Source organism: Hemiscyllium ocellatum, assembly GCF_020745735.1.
Source record: "Hemiscyllium ocellatum isolate sHemOce1 chromosome 27 unlocalized genomic scaffold, sHemOce1.pat.X.cur. SUPER_27_unloc_11, whole genome shotgun sequence".
Lineage (NCBI taxonomy): Eukaryota > Metazoa > Chordata > Chondrichthyes > Orectolobiformes > Hemiscylliidae > Hemiscyllium > Hemiscyllium ocellatum.
This window is the reverse complement of record NW_026867478.1, coordinates 439,919-451,985: the sequence shown is the minus strand read 5'-3', so window position 1 is coordinate 451,985 and position 12,067 is coordinate 439,919. Positions and strand designations below refer to the sequence as shown.

Here is a 12,067-nt window from a genome sequence, read left to right as displayed (position 1 = left end):
TGGGCCCACAGATCTCTGCACTCATAGCAGAAGCAGTAATGCAAAGGTTAGAACAAACAGTCTTACCACAAATTCAATCCAAACTCTGGGTCAGATATGTGGATGACACCTTTGTAATCATTAAGAACACAGAAATAGAGAACACACACCGGATCATCAACGCCACACTCACAGGAATCTGATTCACGAGAGAGGAAGAAAAGAATAACCAACTCCCATTCCTAGACGTGATGGTACAGAGAACACCGAACGGAGAATTCACCATAAAGGTATACAGGAAAGCCACACACACAGACCAAGTCCTGAACTATGAAAGCAACCACCCCAACACACACAAACGAAGTTGCATCAAGACACTAATCAAAAGGGCCACAACACACTGCAGCACACCAGAACTGCAAAAAGAGCGAGAAGAACACTGTATTCGCCAAAAACGGATACCCACGCAATTTCATCAACAGATGCCTAAGAGAAAGACAACGGAACGAGGACATGCCGCAACCCGAAGGACTAGCCATACTACCATACATAAGGAGCATTTCAGAACTGACAGCCAGACTACTGCGACCACTAGGACTCATAACAGCACACAAACCAACAGCCACTCTCAGACAACAACTCATCAGAAGGAAGGACCCGATACTCAGCATCAGCAAAACCAATGTAGTTTACAAAATCACATGCAAGGACTGCACAAAACACTACATAGGACAAACAGGAAGACAGCTAACGATCTGCATCCATGAACACCAACTAGACATGAAACGACACGACCAGCTATCCTTAGTAGCCACACATGCCGATGACAAGCAACATGAATTCAACTGGGACAACACTACTATTATAGGGCAAGCCAAACAGAGAACAGCCAGGGAATTCCTAGAGGCATGGCACTCATTCACAGATTCTATCAACAAACACATGGAGCTGGACCCAATATACTGGCCACTGCTGCGGACAGCTGGAACTGACAACTGGAAGCTGCAGAGAGAAGCCATTATAAATGCTGGAGGAAACATCACAGAAGCGCTTCACAGGAGGCTCCCAAGCACTGAGGATGTCACCTAGACAGGGGACGAAACGTTTGCAACACAAATTTCCAGCTCGGCGAACAGAACCACAACACAGGTCCCACCTTCCCCAGAAAGAACCCCAGTTATCCAGATACCGGAATACCTCCCTCCTGCACCATCCCTGTAGCCACGCATTTAACTGTTCTCTCTGACTATTCCTCGACTCGCTATCACGTGGCACGGGTAACAAACCAGAGACAACAACTCTGTTTGTTCTAACTCTGAGCTTCCAGCCTCGCTCCCTGAAAGCCTGCCTGACATCTTCATCCTTCTTCCTACCTATGTCGCTGATGCCAACGTGGACCACGACTTCGGTCTGCTCCCTCTCCCCCTTCTGAACCCGGAAAACACGATCAGAGACGTCACTTACCCTTGCACCTGGGAGGCAACATACCAATCGTGAGTCTCTCTCGCCCCCACAAAACCGCCTATCGGTGCCCCATAACGATTGCTCTGCTCTTTTCCAAACTTCACTTCTGAGCAACAGGAGCAGGCTCCGTGCCATCGGTCTGAAACCCATTGGTTACCTCTGCTCAGTCGTCTTCCCCACAAGTATCCAAAATTGACTTCAATGAGCCTGACGTGATTTGAACACGCAACCTTCTGATCTGGAGTCAGACGCGCTACCGTTGCGCCACAAGCTCACGAGGAGATTGGGCCCGCTATTCATGCTTAAGGGAAGTGATCGCACTACAATGATTTTACGTCTGCGTAACAACTGAGATCAACAGTTCAGTCTGTTCTGTCTCTCCACCTCTCCTTCTGTTTCTCGAAACAATTTCCAACTCTACCTCAATAAAAAGCTGAAAGAACTGCGGATGCTGTATATCAGAAACAAAAAACAAACAGTAGTTGCCGATGACCCTTCCATAGAACTGATGGTGATTGGGAAAACGTTGGTTTATATGCAGGAGATATTGTGGGAGGAAGGCGGATGCAGTAAATGATAGATCAGGACAGAGCCCAAAGCGAGGGAAGAACTGTTGGACAGAAAAGGGAGTTGATAACGATCTGCGTGGGAGGGTGAATGGAGACTGTTCGTGGCAGTCATAGGTAGTGTGTAATGAAAGACTATGTGATAACAAGGCTTGGTGTGTGTGGTAGGGACGAGGATGCTATGGATTTCAAGCCCTAGAATTATTGAATTCGATATTGGGACCGGAGGGATGTATGGTCCAAAAGTGTAATATCCGGTGCGCTTCGTTCTGCTGGTGCTGGGCTTCGCTGGGACAATACAGCAAACCTGAGACAGAGATGTTGGCCACGCAACAGGGTGGGGTATGGAATTGGCAGGCAACCGGAAGCTCAGCGTCTTTTTTTGCGGGCAGAACGTAGATGTTCTGTGCAGCAGTCACCCAGTTAATGCCTCGGTTTCCCCAATGTAAATGAGCCCGTATTATGAGCAGCAAATGCAGTAGACTGGGTTGTGGGTAGTGCAGGTAAAGTGCCGCTACACCTGGAAGGTAAGTTTGGGCCCTTCGATAGTCAGGAGGGAGCAGGTAAATGGGCTGATGTCACACATTCGGCAGTTGCAGGGGAAAGTGCCGTTGGACTGTTGGGGTGGGAGTGGAGTTAGGGTTGGTGGGAATGAAGGAAGAGTGAACCCAAGGTATAACACCTGCCCATTTACTTAACCACTGCGCGCCTTTATTGGGAAAAAAAACTACCCAGGTAAGTTTGCGCTACACCAGCTTCCGGGTCCGCTCCGCACTTTTTTCGAAAAAGATATTTAAATTTAAACCATGAAACAAACGTAACCGCGTCTACAAACAGATAGTGCCAAACAGCCCTTACCTGCTCCGCGGAGAGAGTGAGGATTGTTCACTCGTTTGTGGGTGTTGGGATGATTGCTTCTCCGGTTAAGTGTTTGGTTTGCGTGTGTTGTTTTTCTGTCGACGCTAGTTTGAAGTTCCCCCATTGACTGTTCGCTCTACTGTGACATCTAGGAATGGCACTTTGTTGCTGTTCTCCTCCTCTTCAAACCAGGAGTCCCCCTCAAGCCACAGTCTCACCACTTGGAACACCAGTATACAGACTAGTCAAAGACCTCCACTGAAGACTAAAACACAAGTCGAAGACTCACGCCACTCCAGTTACTCCATCCAAGAATTCTTGAACACCAAAGACAACAAGATAGAAGAGGATGGAATAATACTGTCCTTTGGCATACAGCCCTGTTCACATCCATTAACATCAACGTGACCAAAGAAAACTGAAGACACTACTTGAAGAACCAAAGACACAAACACCAAACAGCACCAACTTCATCAGCAAAGATGACACTGTCAAGCTCGTGGAGCTGTGCCTTACCTCCCACTTCCGATTCAGTAACAAGACTGACAAACAAATCAACGGAGCAGCCATGAAACCACCAATATCAGGATTCCTAACAGAAGCAATAATGCAGAGTTTCGAACAAACAGCCCTTCCAAAGATCCAACCCAAACTTTGGGTCGGCTACAGTGATGACACTTTTGTCACCACAACGTGAAACAACTTAGAGGAAACCTACAACACCATCAACAATTTCCTTACTGGCATAAAATTCACAAAAGAGGAGAACAACAAAAAGTGTTGTTGTTCTAGATGTCACAGTAGAGCGAACAGTCAATGGTAAATTCAAAACAGCGTCGACAGGAAAACAGCACACGCGAAACAAGTACTTAAGCTGCAGAAGCAATCATCCCAACACATACAAACAAATCTGCATCAGGATGCAATTTCAACGAGCTACTTCACATTGCAGCACCTAGGAACGACGAAGATCAGGAAACAACGATACAGCGCATTTAAGAAGAATGGATAGCCTGCAGCCCCGGGGGAAATTGCGTCCCGGACCGGGAATTGAACCCGGGCCGCGGCGGTGAGAACACCGAATTCTAACCACTAGACCACCAGGGAGATATAGACCTGTTTTGTAGCTCTGCTAAAAATTGCCTCGCTGCCTGGGAATCGAACCCGGGCTGCAGGAGAAAGAAGACTTTCACCGGTCCATTCATCAATGTAATTTTTTTTGTATCCATTGCTCCCGATGCGATCTCTATAACATTGGGGAGATTGGAGAGTCAAGTCACTTCTCCGGGACACCCGCACCAATCAACCCCATCGCCCTGTGGCCTAACATTTCAATCCACCCTCCCATGCTGCCAAGGACATGCAAGTCCTGGGCCTCCTTCACCGCCGCTCCCTCCCCACCCGAGGCCTGGAAGAAGAACACCTCATCTTCCGCCTCAGAACACTTCCACCCCAGGGCATCAATGTAGATTTCACCAGTTTCCTCCTTTCCCCTCCCCCGACCTTACCTCAGTTCCAACCTTCCTGCTCAGCACTGACCTCATGACCTGTCCTCCTTGCCAATCTCCCTTCCCAACTATCCGCTAAACCCTCCTCTCTGACCTGTCTCCTCTATCCCCACCACCATTCACCTATTTTACTCTTTGCTACCTTCGCCCCAGCACACCCCCCACCCAAATTTATCTCTCCACCCTGGAGACGTCCTGCGTCTATTCCTGATAAAGAGCTTTTGCCCGAAACTTCGATGTTCCTGCTCCTCAGGTGCTGCTTGACCCGTTGTGCTTTTCCAGCACCATTCTCATCTAAACTCTGGCTTCCAGCATCTCCAGTCCTCACCTTTGCCGACCCAATAAACCCAGTTTGCCGATTTCTCATCAACAAATTGACACAAGCAGACACAACTTGTGCAGAAACCCTAGCCACATTACCTTACATTAAATACATCTGTTAAATGGTGTCCAGACAACTCAAACCTCTCAGCATCATGGTAGCCCACAAATCTACCAACACACTTGAACAGCGGCTAATGAACCTGAAATACCCGATACAAACAACTAGCAAACGAATGTTAGTTACAAAATATCATTCAAGGAAATATACACATGAACTCTGCCGCACAGTTATCTGTTGAAAATGTGTTGCTGGTTAAAGCACACCAGGTTAGGCAGCATCCAAGAATAGGAAATTCGACGTTTCGGGCATAAGCCCTTCATCAGGAATGAGGAGAGGGTGCCAGGCAGGCTAAGATAAAAGGTAGGGAGGAGGGACTTGGGGGAGGGGCGATGGAGATATGATAGGTGGAAGGAGGTCAAGGTGAGGGTGATAGACCGGAGTGGGGTGGGGGCGGAGAGGTTAGGAAGAAGATTGCAGGTTAGGAGGGCGGTGCTGAGTTGAGGGACCGACTGAGACAAGGTGGGGGGAGGGGAAATGAGGAAACTGGAGAAATCTGAGTTCATCCCTTGTGGTTGGAGGGTTCCCAGGCGGAAGATGAGGCGTTCTTCCTCCAACCGTCCTGTTGTTTGTTTTGCCGGTGGAGGAGTCCAAGGACCTGCATGTCCTCGGTGGAGTGGAAGGAAGAGTTAAAGTGTTGAGCCACAGGGTGGTTGGGTTGGTTGGTCCGGGCGTCCCTGAGGTGTTCTCTGAAGCGTTCCGCAAGTAAGCGGCCCGTCTCCCCAATGTAGAGGAGGCCACATCGGGTGCAGCAGATGCAATAGATGATGTGCGTGGAGGTACAGGTGAACTTGTGGCGGATATGGAAGGATCCCTTGGGCCTTGGAGAGAGTAAGGGAGGAGGTGTGGGCGCAGTTTTACATTTCCTGTGGTTGCAGGGGAAGGTGCCGGGAGTGGAGGTTGGGTTGGTGGGGGGTGGACCTGACGAGGGAGTCACGAAGGGAGTGGTCTTTGCGGAACGCTGATAGGGGAGGGGAGGGAAATATATCCCTGGTGTGGGGTCCGTTTGGAGGTGGCGGAAATGACGGCGGATGATACGCTGTATACGGAGGTTGGTGGGGTGGTAGGTGATTTCTCCAGTTTCCTCATTTCCCCTCCCCCCACCTTGTCTCAGTCGGTTCCCTCAACTCAGCACCGCCCTCCTAACCTGCAATCTTCTTCCTAACCTCTCCGCCCCCACCCCACTCCGGCCTATCACCCTCACCTTGACCTCTTTCCACCCATCACACCTCCATCGCCCCTCCCCCAAGTCCCTCCTCCCTACCTTTTATCTTAGCCTGCCTGGCACCCTCTCCTCATTCTGATGAAGGGCTTATGCCCGAAACGTCGAATTTCCTATTCCTTGGATGCTGCCTAACCTGGTGTGCTTTAACCAGCAACACATTTTCAACTGTGCTCTCCAGCATCTGCAGACCTCATTTTTTACCCGCACAGTTATCTGTGGCAAGAAATGCTGGGATGAGATAAGGAAGATATTTTCAGCCAAAAAGAATCGACACTGAATGGTCAACCATTTACAATCACCCTTTGTTAGCCCAGGATGGAAGATCCGAAGGGATAAACAGTTTTCTTATTTTCGGAAGATTCACAAATATGAGACTGGGTTTTGGTGTTTGTTCCCTTTCCATTCCCAGGATCAGTGGGTTGGGGCGGTGAGTTGGGGAAAGTGAAATGTGCCTGTGAGCAGCTTGTGGGCTATTTCAGCTTCCCCTCCTCTGACAGCGCTGTGACGTGACTCTGATGTTCTCAGGGACACTGACTGACGTGAGACAGTGAAAAGTGTCTCGTTCCTGCAGATCAAGAATTCAAACCCGGCTTCAGGACAATGAGAAAGATTAATTGGGGTGTGTGAAGAAGCTGTGAGCTGCATTTCAAACAGTTAGGTGGAGTCGGATGCGTCATCCATTGCGCCCGCGGCCCTGTGCGTATCTAACGCCACCATGCGGCAGAGTTCTGACGTTAACACGGACATGCGCAGCAATGGGAACAGTCACAAGGTCAACAACCAAAGATAATCACAGTCACTGCTTCCCTTCCACGGTCCCAACTTTGTGAAGCAGTATCTTTCACTGGCAAAGGAAACACCCTGCTTCATTTCGATCACGATTTCCAGCCCCTCACTGTTCTAGTCTCATTTCCAAACACTTGGCTCATAGCCTCAAAAGAAGCTCTGCGTGTATCTGCTTGTTCCACCCGAACAGGCAGTGGGTTGCAGATTCCCACCAGTCCCAATGTGAGTGAAATATCTTTCGCCCTCCACTGATTTGAATCTTAAAGAAAAAACCGGGAACAGTCTCCCTTTCGTTTTGACGACATTTCCAATTTTGTAGTCGGCAGGGGTCACACCTGCCTGGGGAAACCGCAATAGATTTCACGTCCGTCGCATTCACCACTCTGCCCACGAATAAAGACCCACACTGACAGCTTCATTTCCCAGGTCTCTCTGCCTGTGGAGCTGAGAAAGAGTGAATTATTGCTGGGTTTGTTTGAATCCAATCACTTCACAGGTTACGAAAGGGTTAAATATCTGCAAATGGAGAGTCTGGTTGTTTCACACCGAAAGATGAAATGAACTTTCAGTTAAAAGCAAAAACAGAAATTGCAGGAGCAACTCAGCAGGTCAGGCAACATCGGTGGAAAGAGAATCAGAGACAATATTTCAGAACTCTGTTTTCTCCCACAGATACTGCCAAACCTGCTGAGTTTCTCCAGCAGTTCATCTTTCTGTCTCGGATTCTCAGCATCCGCAGTCCTTTACGTTAGAAATTAAATCATTTCAGCCTCATGTGCAGGAATGAGAATCATTTCAATTTCCCAAAAAATCGGCAGAGATTTCAAGGCATTTGGAAAAAAAGTAAAAGTGGCATTAGGAAGAACATTTTGGCACAAGGAGTGGTTCGGATGCGTAAATCTCTGTCTGACTGTGACAAAGAGGCAGATTCACGTACACAAAAGGGAATTCTGTGGTCATGTTCAAAGTAACAATGTGGAGACTTACAGGGAGAAGGTAAGAGAATGATACGAATAGAGACTCTTATTTACTTGCTGTGTAGAACCAGCAGAGCTAAGGTGGGCCTCCAAATGCGCTGTGACACGCATTGTGATTCAGAGTAAACTCACAGTTCGACCAACGGAAGGTGGGAATTTAGAAAAGTTTATATTTACACAGTCTCCTCACATCAACGCAACAACAAAATGGTTTAATAATCCGCCAATGCAGAGAACCCGGTTCCTGGAGATGGGACAAACTGCTGACTCAGGGCTATCAGTCCACATTGCTCTCTTTGCCACCAGTTCAGAGGGAGAACATTGGATGGCCAAAGGAGTGAATAACGATCTGTGTAGGAGGGTGACTAACTGTTAATGAAGACTGTTGCTGGCTAACGATATGTCGTGTGTAACAGCAGAAGATGTAAAAATAAGGCCTCGTGTGGGTGTGGTCGGGGTCAAGGGCATGGGGGAGTTCGGGTCCGAACAATATTGAACTCGATGTTGAAGACTTGATGACTATAGGATCTCCAAGTAGAAAATGAGGCGTTGGTCTTCAATCAGGGGCTGAACTTTGCTGGAATATTGCTGCATGCCTGAGACAGAGAAGTAGGCCAGGGTACAGAGTGGAGTGTTAAAGTGACAGGCAACCAGAAGCTCAGGGCCTTTTTTTCGGCAGAACCGAGATATTCTGCGAAGCAGTCACCCAGTTTATGCTTCATGCTACTTTGGGGAAACCACACCGTGAGCAACGAATGCAGTGGACTAGTTTGTGACAAATGTGCAGGTAAAGTGCTGCTTCACCTGGAAGGTATGTTCGATCCCTTGGATATTCAGGATGGAGCAGGTAAATGGGCAGGTGTTACACATTCGGCGGTTGCAGGGGCAAGTGCCTTGGGACAATGGGAGGTGGTTGTGGGGTGTGAGAGTGAAGGACGAGTGGACCCGAGGTGTAAGCCCTGCCCATTTTCCTCCTCTCATATATAAATCCGTGAAGTTGAAAGAACACTCCATAGAATGATTCAGTACCACGTGACTCATGAACTAATTCGTATTCATGTTCCGGGGCCAGCACCATTATTGCGTCACAGCAGCTGCAGGCCATCACCGGGGGCTCGCACTATGACGTCATGGTGCGACTGGAAGTCCCCGGGACAGTTTATCAAAGAAACCTCCCTGTGGGTCAGCGCAGCCATGCATCGGGAAGCACTGGGATGGCTAACCACTATCAGTTTACATGGGGAACACATCTCCACATTACACAGCCTCGAGGCAAATTTCCCTTCCTTTGACTTAAAGTTCAAGAGCACTCAAACCGAAATTCCCAAGGTACGTTTGGCAGAATTCCTTCCAGGTGTTCGCTAAATATATCTATGAGCACTTTGTTAAAGTTTGAACATTGCGAGTGTTGAAATTTTGTGCTTTTGAGCGAAATCACAGTTCAGAAAAACAGAATGTGGGAATTTAGACAGAGTTTATACTGGTACAACGGCGATATGTCTGCGGGTGTGTGATGGAAGCATCACCCAGAAGGGAAACCATCTCTCCTATTCAGTCAATGTCGTCTTCAGCAACTTTCCCGTCTAACGGCGCACTGTTCTGCACCTCGCCTTCTCATCTCTTTCACAAAAAACTTCGACATAAATATTTCACATTGATATACTGTCCCAATGTGCACAGTTGAGATGACAGCCTCGCGGAGGTCTGACTGGTCTTCTGTTGTTCTCTGTATCCTGTGTTGAGGAGGGCAATGCTTATCACTGGTCACTCCGGTGTTACAGAAAAGTTTAGAAACAAAATGTTTTAAAATTCTACCAGTAGAGAGGACCCGGGACAAACAGCAGCAGGGAGACAGAATGAGAAGCAGCTGTTCTGGAAACTCTTTGCCGCTTGCAATTCTCAGAGCAATGTCAAATGTATTTCACACCGAGCAAGACTCAGCTGGCTGAAGAGGAACAGCGGGGGGGCTTGCGCAGTCTCGGTGTTGCTCGTTGGTCTCTGGGTATGATTCGCGGTTTGGGCCTTCTATTGTGCAGGCTTGCAGGAGATCTAGGGTTCGAATCTCTGATGAGCCTGCGTTTCCAGGTTTGTGCAAGAGTGCCCGCTTAACTTTCTCAAAACCCACTCTTGCTAAAGTAGGTTGGGCTGCTTGGAGTACAAATTGAGCAGAAAGCCAGGAAGTGAAATGATGGAATATTGCGCTGACGTCAGTGGTGCCGTGTTTAGGGAATGTTAGCGATGAGGGCAGATTGGAAAATTGGGACAGCTCTCCTCGGAGAACAGAAGTTTGAAATCTGGCGTGTTTGAAGTTTTACAAGTCATGCTGGGGTCCAGACAGGGAAAGTAATGCAGTTGAAATGCTCCCACACCTGAAAGGATCGGCAGAGTTTTAAAGTCATCAGGAAAAGAACTAAAAGAGAGATTAGAAAGGTGAGGTTAGGGTCAGCAAATCTTCTGACATTGACAAAGAGGCAGATTCAATAGACGCATAAGGTAATTCGCTGGTCATGTTTAAAGTAACAATGTGCAGAAACACACGGGAAGGCAAGCGAATGCTACGAATAGAGACACACGTTTACTTACTGTGTCGAATCAGCAGAGGGAAGGTGGGCCGCATGGCCTCCGTCTGCGCTGTGACACATGCTGTGATTCAGAATGAAATCACAGTTCGATCAACACAATGTGGGAAGTGAGAAAAAAGTTTTTATTTACACAGCCTCCATACGTCTGCGCACCAGCATATTACACGACAGCAGCGGAGGTCTTTGACATCAGTCTCGAACGTGCATGCCGCGTGCCCGACGACAGGCTGAAGGGACCTGGGGAAAACAGGAGCGGGTTGGGCCCATAACGCAGAGATCGATGGATTGAAACCATCCTCTGCTGTTGTTCGATGTCTCCTTGAGCATTTCCTTTTGTAATGGTGCTGTGCTCTGTTCTGTATCTTGCCTTTGCACCTACTGCCTGAGTGTCTGAATACCCTGTATCATACCGATACACTCGCGAACCTCACACGGTTCAAGTAACATGCTTTTGGAGGTCTGAGTGGTCTTCTCCTGTTCTTCATCAGTTTCCTATGAACTGATTCGCAAAACCACTTCTCTGAGATGCCAATGAGCTGAAAAAGTTGAAACGCATGCCTTGCGGTTTCGCCCATTCCCTGCAGTAATTCGCCACGCCGGGCCGGACGTGAATGACAAGACAATCAGCATGTCAGAAACTGTATCACCATTCAGACACAGTCCCTTACTATTAGGACAGATATCACTGATTGTGAATCACCTCAGAAAGAGACAAGTGGCAGACAGTCGCGGTGGACTCGATGGACTTAACAGCCTCTGTCGGCGGGAGAATTGCAAGTAGAAACGAAATGGTTCAATTATCCACCAGTGGAGACAGCCTGGTTCCTGGGGACGGAACAAACAGCAGCGTCCTGGGAGCAGGGAGGCAGAATGAGAAGCAGATGTTCTTGAAACTCTCTGCTGCTTGTAATTCTGGGAGCAATGTACAATGTATTTCGGACTGAGCAACTCCCAGTTGCTTCAGGAGCTGGGCGCGCACATGGTTTTTGGCTCATTTGTCTCGGGGTATGATGTCAGTTTTGGGTTTTCTAGCTTATACAGACGGGTGGGAGGTGCCGGGTTCCAATCCCAGGCGAACCCTCATTTCTTAAATTGACCTGAGCAAAGATGCCGGGTCAGTTTTCTCAAAAGCCGCTTTGTTAAATCAGATCGGACTGCCTGAATTAGGGATGGGACAGAGGGACCATTGCAGTGAACACGGCGAAGGGAAACACTTGCTCAAAGTGAGAACAAGTCTTGCAGATTTCTCGCCGGCGCAATCCGAGTCTGAATGAATCCTCCACCTGTATTACGCTCAATTCTGAGGGTGATACTTCAGGAAGCGGGGAAGTGAAGTGATTGCAGACGGCGCTGAACAGGTTGAAGTGAATGGTACCGTGTACGAGGAATGTCAGTCATGAAGGTAGATTGGAAAGTTAGGGCAGTTGTCTTTGCAGAACAGAAGGCTGAAAACTGGCCTGATTGAAGTTTTCCACATCATGAGGGTTTTAGACAGAGGAAATAATGCAGTGAAAATGCTCCCAGGCCTGAAAAGATCGAGAACAATTTGGCAGAGATTTAATGTCATCAGGAAAATAAGCAAAAGTGACATTAGGAAGACCGTTTTCGCACAGGGAGTGGGGTCAGTAAATCCCTGTCTGACAGTGACAAAGAGGCAGATTCAATGGACACAAAAGGAAT

The 12,067-nt window shown here is 48.2% G+C and overlaps 1 non-coding gene across 1 annotated transcript; it reads right to left on the bottom strand.

The window, feature by feature from the left end:
* Positions 1-1,645: 1,645 nt before the first annotated feature.
* trnaw-cca (transfer RNA tryptophan (anticodon CCA)) lies at positions 1,646-1,717 on the bottom strand. The gene has a single exon. It is a non-coding gene; the product is annotated as a tRNA-Trp (tRNA).
* Between the last annotated feature and the right edge of the window lie 10,350 nt (positions 1,718-12,067).